The sequence below is a fragment of the Melospiza melodia genome, chromosome 17 (genome assembly GCF_035770615.1).
Source record: "Melospiza melodia melodia isolate bMelMel2 chromosome 17, bMelMel2.pri, whole genome shotgun sequence".
Lineage (NCBI taxonomy): Eukaryota > Metazoa > Chordata > Aves > Passeriformes > Passerellidae > Melospiza > Melospiza melodia.
In genome coordinates this window covers 1986552-2003602 of record NC_086210.1, presented here as the reverse complement: position 1 = coordinate 2003602, position 17051 = coordinate 1986552, and the positions used below count along the sequence as shown (strand labels likewise).

Sequence of the window (17051 nt, the reverse complement as noted above, 5' to 3'; positions counted from 1 at the left end):
AGAAAGAGGCTGCCCAGCAGGCTACCGCTGCTCATGGGTGTAATAAAGATTACGATCAGGACAGGGGGTACGATCAGGATAGGGGATTACCATTAGCCCCTGCAATGAGGACGGTCTTATTACCTGCTTCGCCACCCTCTTCTGCTTTAAGCCAGGCTACACAGAGTGCTTCTGAGGCTTCCACACCCCCTGAACAACACGAACTATGGCCAAGACCACCCGATAATCTCCCGAAAATCAATGAGCCGATCCCTGGGGCGGAAAATGACCTAGCGGGGGCTATTGCAAGGGAGTGGAGGTTGGCCTGGGCTGCACTTGCCAGAGACGCTATGAAAAAGGGGGATGGGGAGCTTATCAGCGCTGCTACCCAGCTGGCTTGTCCTGTTGTATTCAATCCGCAAGAAGGAGGGGGCATGCAGGCTACTATTACAGCCCTTGATTGGAAATTGCTGTCTCAGCTGAGGTCTACTGTTAGTCAGTTTGGAGTGAAAAGTGAGCCAGCCAAACAGATGTTAGATTTTATTTTTGATGCCAGTCTTCTTCTTTTGGTGAATGATTGTCATGAGGATAGCTAAATTGATCTTTACTCAGCCTCAGCAATTGTTATTCAATGCTCATTGGCAAGGGCTTGTAAATGAATGCGTAGCACAGTTAGGGCTAGGCTTACAAGAACAGGCAAAGACCTCTCAAAATCAGGTGTTAGCTGCTCTTGGACCTCTTCAAACGTCAGCAACACTGCCTTCAATGCCTAGTTGGTGCCAGGGCCGCAGTGACCACGCACCAACAGAAGTCGTCGCTGCAGCATCAGCACCTCTCGTGTCTCCAACCCGACACCACAGGGAGCCTCGGCTTGGAACCGGCAGCTGCCGTAGAAGATATGCTGATGACCTGCACCCACGGAAGATCCCGACAGGGATTCACGGACCTATTGTTATACAGGGTCACACGGTGGGTGCTTTGCTTTTCGGAAGATCATCTGCATTGGGATTATTTGTTTTGCCTGGCGTCACTGATGTGGACTATATGTTATGGTGCGTACTCTTTTCCCACCACTCCAAATTAACAAAGGACTGAGAAGTGCTCAGCTGGTGCCACTTGAGCCAAATGACTAAGGGATTACAGACTATGAAAGGACAAGAGAGGGGGGGAAATGGTTTTGAATCCACCGGAGGACTTACCTTACTGGCTTTGAACCTTTCTGAGAGACCCAAGAAAAGGGTGGAAGTGGAATTTCAAGGAGACAGAAAAGATCATTTTCAGGCTTGTTGGACACTGGAGTCGATTCCAGCAGTATTAGCCCTAGCCGTTCGCCTCCTCTCTGGGTTCGCATGAATGAAAAACAGCTAACAGCTTTCCTTTTCAGTAGTCCAATTACCACCTACCGTGCAATGCCTGATAAGGCAGGACATTATGGCTCAGTTGGGGGTGGTTTTAACCCTTTGGGGTAAAAGCCATTGCTTGGACCGTGGCTGAGGAACCTTGTGACATATGCTGTAGAGATATTAGATGTGCTTTTAATGCTTCTGCTTATTTTACCTTGTATTTTTGATTATATTCAAAATGTGGTCAGTAGAATGATAGAAAAAACTTGGCAGACTAACCTCCTTGCGCAAAAAAGAAAAACGGGGAATTTGTTGGAGAATTTTGCTCAGACATGGCTTGAAGGAAAAAAGGCCATGAACATATACAGCTGGTTAAAAAATAAAAGGCAGCTGTGAGCAGCAAGTTCTCAGGCTTTTCCCTTAACAACAGTAAACACCATGTCCTTGAGGAAGTGATGAGAAAAAACATGGTGGAAAACATGGAGGCCTTGACAACAGTTAATAACAAGTCAATAACAGGATGAGAAAAGCAAGTATTAGTCTCAACAAGAAAACCACAGGTATCGGCAACAAAGAGGGGTTGGTGTGTAATCTGCAACCTATGATGAGCTCGGGTTTTGTAATATGTATAAGCTTAATTAACACCACTATAAAAGAGTGTAAGCTAGATCAACAAATCGGAGTTCCATGCTGATCAATTAGGATGTGGTCGACTCCCTTTGCTTCCTCAAGGGACACCTCATAGGGTGGCCCTACCTCAGGCTCAGGCCAGAGGTCTGGGCTGTGGTGGGTCCCGTAGATGCTCATCGGGCAGATGAGCTATGGTAGGATGGGAATGGTCACTTTAGGGACAGCAGATGAGGGTGGGTGGTGACACTGGGGACACCCTGTCATACCCTTGGGGATGACATGGCCATCACGCTGGGGGATGTCCTCGGTGCAGCGCTGGGACACAGCAGTGACAGGATTGGCGTTTTTTACATCCTGTGACCTCCCTGTCCATGGGATGTTGTGTCAGGCACTGCGTGAAAAACGCCAATCACTTGTTTTTCAAAATTTTAGAAGTTTAATAGTAATAAAATGGTTATAAAAATAGCAATATTACTAGAGTAATAAAAATTTGGACAATTAGGATTTAGGACAATATGAGACAATAAAAACAAAGAGTTACAGACGGTCCGGGTACCTTTTTCTGGTACCCATTCAGCACCACAGCCAGATGTGCTTCCACAAACAAAGGCACTGCACAGTTTTTTCCACCAAGATGCTTGAGCTTTACAACAGCAATTTCAGCTGTCAAACACAGAGGTTTGTAATATTGTTAGCATCTGTGCTGTCAAGGTCACGCTGCACCATTGCAGATGAGAGTGAACCCTCATGGACTGTGTGCTTTGCAAATCTGGCAAATTGATGTCACACACATCCCTGATTTTGGCCGTTTAAAACACACCCGTGTCTCAATTGGCACCCTTTCCTCAGCAATATGGGCTACAGTACACACAGAGGAAAGGGGACTGGGTGCCATGGTACACTGGCAATCAGCTTTTGCAGCCTTGGGCATTCCTCAAACCATCAAAACTGATAAAGGGCCTGCTACACTTCCCAGAAAACCAGGCAATTTCTACAGCTCTGGGGTGTATCACACCAAACCAGCATCCCTCATTTACCAGCTGGACAAGCAATAGTGGAAAGAGCACATGGTGCCTGAAAAGGTATAGTTAATAAACAAAAGGGAGGTATGTGGTGAGACCCCACAGAGTAGAATAGCTAAAGCTCTATACACATTAAATCACTTAACAGTATTAGGAAAATCCCCGAACCCAGTTATGCTAAATCACTCCTTATCAATGCAATCATGTGATGTTCAGCTGCCCAAATCCAAGGGAATGGCACGAGACCTCCTTACCAATACATGGGGGGGGTCCCTGGGATCTCATTACCTGGGCTTGGGGACATTCATGTGTTCCAACAGACAGTGGGACACATTGGGTACCTGCCAGATGCATCCAGCCTGCACTGCATCCTGACAGCACCTCCTGATAAACCCTCAGCAGACACAGAGCCGTGTGATCAGTGATTGGTGACAACCTCATGGAAATCTGGGACTGCAGTTCACATAAAGATTCATCTGTTTACAAATTATTCCCCTGTTTACAAACTGTTTTCCTTGTCTACAGATTGTTTCCTAGTTTTTGTGTTTGTTTTTCTTTCTTTAATAAGGGTTGAATGATTCTTGTTCTTGCAGACTGTTTTATTTTCTTCAAGGCTTAAATGGTTTGTTGTTTTTACAAATAAGTTGCAATCTGTAACCTATAAGCCTAATGCCTGGGGCATATTTACCTGAGCTCTCCCCTAGCAGTTCCTGGACATAAATGCTGCAGCTAGAATGCAAATCAAAATTTCTAGAAAAGAAAGGGTGAGATGTTGGTGTCACCTTGCCAGCCCCTGGGCTCAGTGACAAGAGCTTTGGCCAATTTGATCTCTCATAAGCCTGCAGACATCTCAGTGGCCCAGGTCCCAAAGGGGTGTGGAGTTCAAACCAATGACAGCATCCAGACCAGGCCTTTCAAATGCTCTATATAAAGGAGGGAGTGGAAAACAAAACCCTCTCTTGCCACACAAACATCAGGGTGAGTGGTGTCTGTCTCCTGTGCCCCTCACCCTCCACATGTCACCTAACACAGAGGCAGATCCAGCTCTGGATCACCTCCATGCAGGTGAATCCTGGTGTGTGATCCATGCTGGAATCTCATGGATCCTCTCATTCTGCAGAAACAGGCAGAGAAACCAATTGCTTGACCACAGGTACAGAGGGGAATCTGTGCGGGATTCCAGAAGGGATATAGGGCAGGATTCCAGACCAGGGCACGATTCCAGATCAGGATCAGGTAGAATTCTAAAGTGTATCTGGGCTGGATTCCAGAGCAGGATCAGGTGGGATGGATGGGGCAGCATTGGAGTGGGATTCCAGAACAGGATTGAGGGGATTCCAAAACAGATCAGGTGGTGTTGGTGGAGCAGGATTGGGGTACAAGGGATGCAGTAGGATCTGGTGGGATCCTTGCTCTCTGTGGGCTCTTCAGCCAGATCCAACCCATGGCGACAGAGACAGGGTGACACCAACTCTTACTCTCATCACCAGCTGAATGATCCATGGTGCAGGTCCAACCCCTTCCCTCTCCCTGCAGAAAGCCACAAATTGCTGGCAGAGTTCATCCTGCTGTTCCCACTCATCACACAGCAGCCCTTCCCAACAGACTGACTTCCTGTTTTCCCATGTTTTAAACACAAGAATTACAGTTGTTCAAAATGTTTTATTTCTCATGTATAAATACCCTGGTTTGGGCAATAAATCTCAGTCCCATCCTCCAGTGCCCAGCACTTCCTCTCAGGGAATGAGGAATAGAAAAGGGGACATTGGGAACTGGGATAAAGACACTGGGGATGGGGACACTGGGAAAGGACTGGGGACACCAGGAGCTTGGAGTGAGCACAGCAGGAGTGAGATGAGGACATGACACCCATGCCCAGATCCATTCCTTGGGATTGATTTCCCACCCTGTGCCCCATGTCCAGGAGCAGACATGGGGACCAGGGATCATGGGGGCATGGTGGATACAGGGGATACACACACATCCAGGGAATGGGCAGACCTGGGGGACACAGTGGGGACATGGGGGACACAGGGAGTTGGGATCCTGAGGATGTGGGGAGAAGGGATTCACAGGACACTGTGACTGGGGACACCAGGAGCTGGCTGGTGACACAAACACCGGGAATGAGGACACTGGGGCTGATTCCCCTTTATTCCCTGCCAGATGCAGCCCCCTTCTTGCTGCCCATCCCAGGGCCCTCGGGCTGCCCAGTGCTGCCTCCTCCAAGGAGCAGGCGGCTGTAGGTGCCGCGGCGTTCCCGCAGCTCCGCTGGTGTTCCCGTCTCCATCACGGCCCCGCGCTCCAGCAGCACCAGGCGATCGGCCCCGTCCAGCACCCGCGGCCGGTGGGACACGACCACCATGGTCTTTGCCAGCCCAGTGCGCACCCAGCGCTGTGCCTGCGGCCAGAGAATGCTCTCATCCCAACCCATCCAGCTCAGAGAACACTCATCCCAACCCATCCAGCTCAGAGAACGCTCATCCCAACCCATCCAGCTCAGAGAACGCTCATCCAAAACCATCCAGCTCAGAGAACTCCCATTCCAAACCATCCAGCGCAGAGAACTCCCATCCCAACCCATCCAGCTAGGAGAACACTCATCCCAACCCATCCAGCTCAGAGAACGCTCATCCCAACCCATCCAATCAGAGAACCCTCAGGCCAACCCATCCAACTCAGTCCTACCCTGTCCCACCTGATCCCACCCAGTCCCGACCAACCAATCCCATCCCACTCTCAGTCCCACCCTAATCCTATCATCCTGTTCTTACCATCTCCCTGTTCTCCATCCCATCCCCATGCCCACTATGCCATCCTGCCCACACTATCCCCATTCCCACTGTCCCATCCCATCCTACTCCTACCACTCCAACTCTTCCCATTGCACTCCATCTCTGTCCTCATCCCAGCATTCCCATCCCCTTCATTCCCACCCCATCCCACCCCACCCTATCGTATCTCCTTGTCTTCATCCTTTGATTCTACTTTCCTGCCATCCTACACCCCTGGTCTCTATCCCATCCTACTATCCTGTCCTATTTCTCCACCTCGTTGACCCACACCACCCCATCCAATCCCTGTCTTCATCACATCATTCCCACTCCATGCCAATCATTATCCCTTATTGCCACTACCTCATCCCACCATCCCATTCCAGCCATCCCAGCCATCCCATCATACCCCATTTTCACCAACTACACCCCTATCCACACCAACCCCCTCCATCCCACCCCACTCACCGCTCCATCATCTCCATCATCCAGCGCCTCATCGAGGATGAGCACGGCGGGACGCCGGAGCAGAGCCCGGGCCAGGGCCACACGGCGCCGCTCCCCCGCCGCCAGCCGCCCCCCGCGCTCCCCCACCTCTGTGGGAGCGACCACAGGGGATCAGTGGGGTGCAGCCCTGTTCTCCCCTCTTGTCCCACCCCCCACACTCCCCCACCTCTGCGGGGGGACCCTGGGATCAGTGGGATCCCAGCACAAGAGGTTCCCCCCCCTTCCCCTGCCCCCCACACTCCCTCACCAGTGTGTGAGCAATCCCATGGGATCAGTGGGATCTGACCTGCGTGAGCAATCCCATGGGATCAGTGGGATGTGACCTCAGGGATCCCCCGCACACCCCACCATGTGCCACCCACTCCGCTCTCCCATCGCTGCCAGAGGATCCTGGGATCAGGGGGATGTGCCCCAGGGGTGCCACATCCATCCCCCTAGCTCTCACCAGTGTCCCAGCCCTGCTCCAGCCCCTGGATGAACTCCATGGCTCCAGCAGCAATGGCGGCCTCCCGCAGCTCTGACTCTTTGCAGTGCTCCAGCCCCAGCAGGATGTTCTCACGGATCGTTCCAGAAAACAGGACGGGATCCTGCTCCACCAGCACCACCTGCCCCAGCCCCAAGCCCTATGATGCTGTCTTGGCTCCTGGTGTCCCCACCCCTGTTCCATAACCCCATGCCACCTTGGTGTCCCCATAGTGTCCATCCCTGATCCCATTCTCCCCATCTGTGTCCCCAGTGTCCCCACCCCTGACTTTCCACTTTTCCCCATTCCTTTCATCCCCATCCCATTTCCCAATGTTCCTATCCCATTTCTTGTTGTCCCCACCCTATTCCTGATGTCCCCATCCTCTTCCCAGTATCCTCATTTCTGCTCCCATGCTCCTGTGGTCCCAGTTCCATTTCATTGTTTATTGCAGACATCTTTTATGGAAAATCCTTTCCTTAGGATTTTTCCTCCTGAGAAGCTGAGAGGCCTCAGGAACAAAATGTAAACATTGATTATCTGCTACTGTGGAATGCAACAGGTGCATTTGTGATGAGCCCATGTTGGATGTTTGTAATTAATGGCAAATCACAACCCAGCTGGCGCAGACAGAGAGCCAAGCCACAAGCCTTTGTTATCATTCTTTCCTATTCTATTCTTAGCTAGCCTTCTGATGAAATCCTTTCTTCTGTTACTTTAGTATACTTTTAATGTAATATATATATCATAAAATAATAAATCAAGCCTTCTGAAGCATGGAGTCAAATCCTTGTCTCTTCCCTCATCCAAAAACCCCTGTGAACACCATCACAGTTGTCCCCTGACCCCTGTCCCCATTTTCCCCATTCCATGCCCAGTGTTCCCAGTGTCTCTGCTGTCCCACCTTGCGGTGCAGGTACTGGTATTCATACTCTGGCAGCGGGATCCCATCCAGCAGCACTGTCCCGCTGCCAGGATCCCGCAGCCGCTCCAGCAGCGCCACGGCCGTGCTCTTCCCGCTGCCATTGGGCCCCGCCAGCGCCGTCACCTCCCCGGAGCGCACCTCGAAGCTCACGTCCTGTGGGATGGGGACAGGTGTGTGAGTCTGTCTGAAATATTCCTCATCTGCCTCACCATCATCATTGGGGGACCACTGAAGAGTCCCCACTGTCTAAAATCTCTGGTTCTGAAGGAGAAAGTCACATGCCAACAAGGCCCCGAGACCTGAGAGCATTGTTAAGCTGTTGTCCACAGGTGTATTTACTATATGCTACACTGAGCCCAATGAGAAGAAGAAGGGGGCACCTTGCCTTTTTGCAACAGTAGCCTTGGAAGCTGTCCCCTCTTTGCCTGGCTGGACTTCTCCTGAGTTTTGGGTGGTCCCCCACAAAAGACCCTTCACTCGTCTTACAACTGCCGTGACAGACGAACTGAGATGTAAGAAGCCTCTCCATCAAAGACCAAGACATGAAACCCCCATGTGAAAAGGCCCCCCACACTCTTTCCAAGGACTGGGACTGAGACCCCCAACCTGGGAGAGGTGTGTGGGGGAGGCAACCTAACCAAAGCAAGATGGATGTTGCAGGTGTGAGCAGTGGACCACGAAAACAATGGCTCACACCCACTGCTGAACATGGACTGTGTGTACCCCTTTTCCAAACATTATTCTTTCCTTCCCGAAGATACAATAAACTACCTTTGACTCGGTTGCAAAATCCATTCCCCTTCCCCCATCGAAAAAGAGTATAATTGGGGTCCAGATGGACTGCAACCCTGAGATCTCCCCGACGTAACAGGCGGATCCTCGACTGGACTGGACCAAAGGATTTCGTCTCTGCATTTGGTAGCTATATCCCCCTCCATCTCTCTCTCTCTTTTCTCTCTCTATCTTTTTCTCTCCCTTAATCCCTCTACTGCATTTTGTGGTGGTCATTCAATAAAGCTGCATTCGTTTTATTACTGCAAATCTCCTGTGCCGTATTGGTTTTTTTGCACCCTGAGATCAATCCATGAACTATCAAGAAACCCGTTTGTAAGGACGGATTGTGACAGCAGGTGATGCCAAAATTCCCACCCCTGGGAAACCCCACCTCCCCCCAGACCCACCTTCAGCACAGGGTGCTCTGGATTTCCAGGATATGTGAAGGAGACCTTCTGAAAAGTGACATGGCCCTGAAGCTCGGGGGGCTCCCGCGTCCCCCCGACATTCCCTGCGGGTTTCCGATCCAGGTATTCCCAGATCCTCTGTCCAGCAGCTGCGTTGGTCAGGAATTCATTGAAGCCGTAGAGCAGCACCTGGGGAGAAGGAAGGGGGTGGCACCGGGATGGACAGAAGCACGGTCGGATGGACAAACACATGCATTCCATGGGATCACCTGGGTATGGTTACCAACTCTGTCCTGGTACAGCAGGAAGGTGACGAGGACCCCAGGAGTGATGGATCCGTCACGGAGCTGCTGGTGGCTCCAGCACCATGACCCGGATGGCCAGTTTGATCACCTGTAGGTGGGACAGGCATATTGCTGCCCCCAACCCACTCCTGGTGTCCTCATTCCATCTGCTCCCATTCCAACCCACTCCTGGTATCCCCATTCCATCTGCCCCCAATCCACTCCTGGTGTCCCCATTCCATCTGCCCCCAACCCACTCTTGGTGTCCCCATTCTGCCTGTCCCCATCCCACTCCTTTGTGTCTTTATCTCTGTTCCTGGTGGCCTCATCTCTGTTCCTGGTGTCCTTGTTCCAGTTCTGGATGTCCCCATCTTACTCTTGATGTCCCTATTCCTGATCCTGATCTATCACAGACATATTCTCTGAAAAATCTTTTCACCAGGATTTTTCTCCTGAGAAGCTGAGAGGCCTCAGAAACGAAATGTAAACAATAATGATCTGCTGCTGTGGAATGAAGCAGGTGCATCTTTGATTGGTCTCATGTGGTTGTTTTTACTTGATGACCAATCACAGGTCCAGCTGTGTCAGACTCTCTGTTGAGTTACAAGATTTTATTATTCATTCCTTTCTAGCTTTCTAATGTCTCCTTTCTCTTTCTTTAGTATATAATTTTCTTTTAATATAATATATATTATAAAATAATAAATCAGCTTTCTGAAACATGAAGTCAAGAATTTTGTCTCTTTTCTCATCCTGGGGACCTGCAAACACCACCACACTGATGTTCCCAACCTTTATCCCAGTGTCCCCATCCTGTTTCTAATGTCACCATTCCCATTCCTGCCATGCCGTTCCTGAACTCAATGTCCCTGTTCTGTTGTCCCCATTCCTGGTGCCCCCATTGTACTCTGAGTGCCCCCATCTTAGCCGCTGGTTTCCCATTTCTGGTCCCAGTGTTCTCATTCCCAGTGTCCTCATCCCTGATCCTGGCATCCCCATTCTCTGCTGTTCCCATTCCCAGTCCCCCCTGACCCTGTAGACAAGGACGAAGATTGCCAGCTCCAGCTCTATCTGCTCCTTCAGCCTCAGCTCCTTGGCCAGGTTACATCTGTGCTGCTCCTCCTCCTCCTCCTCTGCCGAAAAGGTTCGGATGGTCTCAATGGCGGCAACAGATTCCTGCACCCCTGTGGCTGTGCGGGCGGATGCTTCCAGCATGGATCGCTGAAGGGCCTGTGGCAGCAACAGGGGATCTCCAACTTTCCCAGATCACCTTCCGGGCCCACCATCCACATCCCATCCCACCACACCCACTGCATCCCCACTATTGCATTCCCGCCATCCCACGCCCTTCTCTCTCACCCTCACCATTCCCATCCATTCTCCTAATCCCACCATCCCCATCCCCACTGTCTCATCCCATACCCACCACCTTATCTCATCCTTCTCTTCTCATCCACACCAGTCCCATCTCGACCATTTTGTTCTATCCTCATGTCAGCACTCCCACCATCTCACTCCCCTGGTCTTTATCCCCTTTCATCCCACCATTTATCATCCTCCTTTCCATTCTCCATCCCATCCCCATCATCCCATTCCCCTTGTCTTCATCCCCTTTCATCCCACCATTTCCACCTCCATCATCCTCCTTTCCATTCTCCATCCCATCCCATCCCATCCCATCCCATCCCATCCCCACCATCCCATTCCCCTAGCCTCCATCCCAGCTCCACCATTCCCACCTTTCTTCAGTCCCCTCCCACTCTTTCCCTCCTACTCCTGACCTGTTTGCGGGTGCTCTGGATGCGGCGGGTGGCGATTCCAAGGGGCACCTCCAGCAGTGCCAGCAGTGCCAGCTCCGGTGCCAGTCCTACCATGAACCCCCCCACCACCAGGGCCATCACCAGGCTCCGCAGCAGCTGGTTGGCTCCACTCGGTGCTGCCCTGCACACCCGTGGCACTTCCATGGAAAACTGAGCCAGGAGCTCAGCTGCAGGGTGGGAAAAGAGGTTGGGATTGTGGTGGGTGAGACCATGATCCCATCATGGATGATCCCATTTGGGATGGGAATGATGTAATGGGGAGCAGTGGGATGGGATGATGGGAATGGCTGTGGAGATGGTCAGGGTGGAATGGGGCAGGACAGGGGAAATGGGATGGTGGGAAAGGAAATGGTGGGATGGGGTGATGGGATGGTGGGAGGCAGCTGGGGATACGCAACAGGGTGGAGGCACGGGAGTGAGAATAATGGGGACAGAACAGTGGCTAGAATGGGAAAGTGGGATGGGGACAGGATGGAACACTGGAGTAGAATGAAGCCAGGAAGATGGCATAGGATGGAATTGGATGGGATGGTGGGAATGGGAATGATGGGGATGGAGTCGTGGGATGGGATAACAGACAGATGGGATGGGATGGGATGGGATGGGATGGGATGGGATGGGATGGGATGGGATGGGATGGGATGGGATGGGATGGGATGGGATGGGATGGGATGGGATCAATGGGATGGGATCAATGGGATGGGATGGTGGGAATGGAATGGGATGGGATGGGATCAATGGGATGGGATGGTGGGAATGGGATGGGATGGGATGGGATGGGATGGGATGGGATGGGATGGGATGGGATGGGATGGGATGGGATGGGATCAATGGGATGGGATGGTGGGAATGGGATGGTGGGAATGGGATGGGATGGGATGGGATGGGATGGGATGGGATGGGATGGGATGGGATGGGATGGGATGGGATGGGATGGGATGGGATGGGACGGGACGGGACGGGACGGGAGGGGACGGGACGGGACGGGACGGGATGGGATGGGATGGTGGGGATGGGACTGGGGTGACAGACTAGCTGGGATGGGATGGAACAGGTGGGATGGGTCGGGGGGGATGGGGCTGGGCCGTACCCCGTTACCTGCTGGTGTTCCCTGGAAGAAGTCCAGGTCTTGGTGCACCAGGTGGGAAAAAAGCCGCAGGCTCAGGCTCTGACGGAGACGCGCCATCAACAGCATGAAGAGAGACCCCCGGCAGCCAGAAAACAGCACACTGTGGGGACACAGGGACACGGTGACATCGGGGACGTTGGGGACATGGGGACAGGCCCTGGGAATGCTCCAACCCACCTTGTGGCTCCAGCAGCCGCCACCATCCCGACAGCTCCAGCGGTGACTCCGTCCCCACTCCCGATGGCATCCAGCACCTTGCCGGTGGTGTACGGCCCCGCCATCTCCCCTGGGTGTCACCGAGGCTGCATCACCACGGGTGAGACCACTGACACAGGGGGACCCTGATTTGTGGGGGGCAGGATCCAGTCTGGGGAGCGGGGATCTAATTTTGGAAAGGCGGGACACGATTTGGGCAGGAGACAATTTAGAGAAGTCGGGACCCAATTTGGGGGGTTTCGTGAAAAATTTAGGGATTTTACACCCAATTTAAAGTGTCAGTACCAATTTTGGGGGGGGTTCAGCACACAATTTTATGGATCAGAACCTAAACATAGGAGATCAGGACCTTAAGACCCCAGGTCTTAGAGGTCAACATCCATATTTGGGCATCAGACCATTAGTTTGATGGTCAGCACCCAATTTTGGGGGACCAACAGTCAAGTTTGCAGGGTCAGAACCCAATTTGGAAAGTGAGCACCCCATTTTTGCAGGGTCAGCACCCAACTGAAGGGGTCAACTCACAATTTAGGAGGGTCACCACTCTATTTTAGGGTGGTCATCACCTATTTAGGAGCTCAACACCCAATTTTAAGGCACCAGCATCCAATTTGGTGGGGTATCCCAGATTGGGGTTTCCCAATTTGGGGCTGCAGAGCCCAAATTGGGGGTGTCAATGCCTGTCACCACATGTCAACGTCCTAAGGTGACGTTAGGATGTTTGTATCCCCATCTGTGTGTTCTGTTTATGCTGGATATCATGTTCTGTGCCTTCAAGACTGGCTCTGAAGAGTGAAAGTTTTGCTTTGGTTTTGCTATCAGCCGCTCCCCCACGGCTGGCGGGACACAGACACGGGGCAGTACATGGTGCTGCTTTTGCTTTTTGCTTGGCTTTTTGCTTTTCTCTTGCTTCTGCTTTGCTCCTGCTTCGCTCTTGCTTTTGTTTCTGCTCATTATTTAGTTTAGCTAAGCAGTCCAAATTTTTCCCTGGACTGTTTCTCCTTTCCCTTTTTTGGACCTACTTGAGCCTGCTCCAGACCAGGACCTGGGAACACCGAGAGTTTGCACCTTGTGGCTGCAGCAGCTGCCCCAGGACCAGAGGGACTGACAACAGAGCGACCACCCCCAAGAGAGACTTTCTGAATTTGTCATCTTTTTCAGAGTGGTGAAAGAATGTTGTCATCTGGTATTGTTCATTTTGTGTGCTTTGCCTGTTAAATAAACAGGTTCTTCCCACTTCTCTCTGAGGAATCTTTCCTGAACTGGTTTGGGGACGGGTTGTGTGGGTTTGCTTTCTGGAGGGGCCCCTTTTGGAGGTTTTCTCCCAGATTTGCCCTAAACCAAGACAGTCACCCACCAACGACAGCCAGCATGAGGCAGAGGACAGCAGCTCCAAGGACGTTCCTCTGCTCCCAGGTCAGTGCCAGAGCGCGCCGGACGCTGCTGGGAACCTTGGGGACGCCTCCGGGGGTCTCAGGGACGCTGCCGGGGGCTGGGGGCGCGGCCCAGGCCAGCACGGCCAGGGCGGCAGCAGCGTGGGTGACCCCGAGCCAGGCGGGCGCTGCGGCCGCCAACAGCCCCGGGCCGGCCCCGAGCGGCCCCAGGAGGCTCCGGAAGGTTCCGAACACCGCGGGGGTGGCGGCGGCCGTGACGGCGGCCGCGGTGGCTCCGGAAGGACGGCGAGGGGCTGGCAGCCGGGTGGCCGCGGCCAGGATGGGCAAGCGCAGGGCAGCCTCGAGCCACACGCCCAGCACGCCCAGCGGCGCCAGCAGCGGCACCAGCGGCACCAGTAACACCAGTGCCAGGGCGTCAGCACACCAGCAGCACACTGGGCAGGAGAGCGGCGGGTGGCAGCGCCATGGTGGGACCAGTACGGACAGTGCTCTCTGTGGGGTTCCCGGGGAATGAGCAACAGCCTGTGGAGACACCAGTTAAAACCAGTTAGGACTGGGGCGCTCCCCTGTGCACACCAGTGCTCTCAGTCTAGACTACAGTGCTCCCAGTCTGGCCCGCTGAGCTCAGCAGTCCACACCAGTGCTCCCAGTTCAGCCTGGGGCACTTCCCAGTCCAGCTTGGGGCACTCACCAGTCCACACCAGTGCTCCCAGTCCAGCCCTCTCAGCTACCCAGGCCACACCAGTGCTCCCAGTCCAGCCTGGGGCGCTCCTGAGTCCAGCCTGGGGCGCTCCCCTGTCCACACCAGTTCTCCCAGTCCAGACTACGGTGCTACTAGTCTGGCCCCCTGAGCTCAGCAGTCCACACCAGTGCTCCCACTTCAGACCCCTGAGCTCAGCAGTCCACACCAGTGCTCCAAATTCAGCCTGGGGCACTCTCCAGTCCACACCAGTGGTCCCAGTCCAGTTCGGGGCACTTGCCAGTCCACACCAGTGCTCCCAGTTCAGCCTGGCGCACTCTCTAGTCCAGACAAGGCACTCACCAGCCCACACCAGTGCTCCCAGTTCAGCCTGGGGCACTTCCTAGTCCAGCCTGGGGCATTCTCTAGTCCATATCAATGTTTCCAGTCCAGCTTAGGGCACTCACCAGTCCCCAGCAGTGCTCCCAGTCGAGCCTGGGACTCTCCACAGTCCAGACAAGGCACTCCCCAGTCCGCACCAGTGCTCCCAGTCCAGACTACGGTGCTCCCAGTTCAGCCCTCTCAGCTCCCCAGTCCACATCAATGTCTCCAGTCCAGCTTGGGGCACTCACCAGTTCACACCAGTGCTCCCAGTCCAGCTTGGGGCACTGCCCAGTCCACACCAGTACTCCCAGTTCAGCTCCCAAAAGCTCCGTTAAGGTTTCGCTTTCGAGCCCCCGCCCATCCCGCTCTGCCCCGCCCAGACCCCGCCCTGCTCCGCCCCCATCCCGCCCAGACCCCGCCTCCTCCTGCCCAGACCCCGCCCCCTCCGGGCACCGCCTCCTTCGCCTCTCAAACCCGCTCCAGCCCCCTCTGCCTGGCAACCGATGATGTCACCTCCGCTTTGACCTATCACAGACGCCATTTCAGGCGTGGGCGTGTCAGGCGAGGATTCCCGCGCGCGCGTTCCGGGAAACGGCGGCGGCTGCCGGGAAGGCACTGGGCCGGCATCGGGAGCACACCGGGACCGTCCGAGGGCGACACGGTCCGGACCGGGACACGCTGCGAGCAGCACCGGGGCCCGCACGGGCCCCCGGGACTGCCCGGAACCACCGGCGAGAAGAACCGGGAGCAGGACCGGGAGCCAGAAGGACAGACCGAGACCCACCGGACACAGCAGAACCCACCGGTCCCCGTGTCCCCGATACTGTCTCCCCCCATTCGCCGGTTCCTGGCCCTGCTGGGGCCCGAGGGCGGGCGATGGACGCTGGTGGGGAGCTGATGTCGGCTTCTGCTCTCGGTACGGGGGGACCCCGACCGGAGGCGCAGGACCCCTTTGAGGGGCTTTGGGATCCGATTTGTGGGTTTGGATATGGCAGAACCCCTTTGAGGGGATTTGGGATCTGATTTGGACATAACAGGACCCCTTTGAGAGGCTTTGGGATCCGATTTGGACATAACAGGACCCCTTTGAGAGGCTTTGGGATCTGATTTTGAGGCTTTTTGGACATAACTGGAGGGGGACAGGATGCCGTGGGGGGTTGCAAGGCCAATTTGAGGGGTCAGGACCCAATTTGGGGGAGGCAGAATCTGATTTGAGCGAGGTCAGAAACCAATTTGAGGGGTCAGGACCCAATTTAGAGGTTTTGAGCACCCAGTTTGGGAAATCAGGATCTGATTTTGGGGTTCAACACACAATTTTGGCAGTGGTCAGGATACAATTTCCAGTCCCATTCCCTCAATTCAGGGGTCACCACCCATCGTGGTGATGCTGATGCTGTGTCCCCACCGGTGAGGTGGCCGCCCCCTACTTCACGGGCCATGTCACCGACCGGGTGGCACAGGAGGAGGACGCCTCAGGCGCTGTGTGGCCCCTGGGGCTGGGTAGGTGGGTGACACCGGGTGAAATAAACAGGGCAGGAGACTTTTTCTCCTTTTTAATGCCTTTATTAAAAGTGATCAGCTCAAGGTTGGGAAGCTCGATGGGTCCGAAACTGCTCCCAGGGTGACTCGGAGGAGGAGGAAAGTGCAGCTTTGTCCACTAAAGGGCAGAGCTGGGGGTCCCACCTGTGACGGTGTTCACAGGGGTTCTTGGATGAGGGAAGAGATGAGGATCTGACTCCATGTTTCAGAAGACTTGATTTTTTATTTTATGATATATATTACATTAAAACTATCCTGAAAGGATAGAAGACAAGGTTTCATCAGAAGGCTAGCTAAGAATAGAATAGGAAGGAATGATAACAAGGGTTTGTGGCTAGGACAGAGTCTGAGCCAGCTGACTGTGATTGGCCATTAATTAGAAACAACCACATGAGACCAATCACAGATGCACCTGTTGCATCCCACAGCAGCAGATAATCAATGTTTACATTTTGTTCCTGAGGCCTCTAAGCTTCTCAGGAGAAAAAATCCCGAGGAAAGGATTTTTCATGAAAAGATGTCTGTGACACTTCACCTTGGCAGCAACTGGTATAACTGGTTCACTCTGCAACCCTTTTTTGCCCAAAAAATTGGCAGATTTTTTTATTTATAACACCCCTGACCCCTTTGTCCATCCCCGCTGAGCCATCACAGAGCTGGGCTGTGACAGCCTGGCAGCTGAGGTCTTTGCTCAGGGTGAGAGGCAACAAAGGTTCTCAGCATCTCTGCAGGCTCGGTACTTTGTTCCTCACCTCCAGACATCACTCTGATCTCTTAATTCT

The 17051-nt window shown here is 53.5% G+C and overlaps 1 pseudogene; it reads right to left on the bottom strand.

Moving 5' to 3' along the window:
• Positions 1–4616: 4616 nt before the first annotated feature.
• Positions 4617–15096, bottom strand: LOC134426024 (antigen peptide transporter 2-like; annotated as a pseudogene).
• Between the last annotated feature and the right edge of the window lie 1955 nt (positions 15097–17051).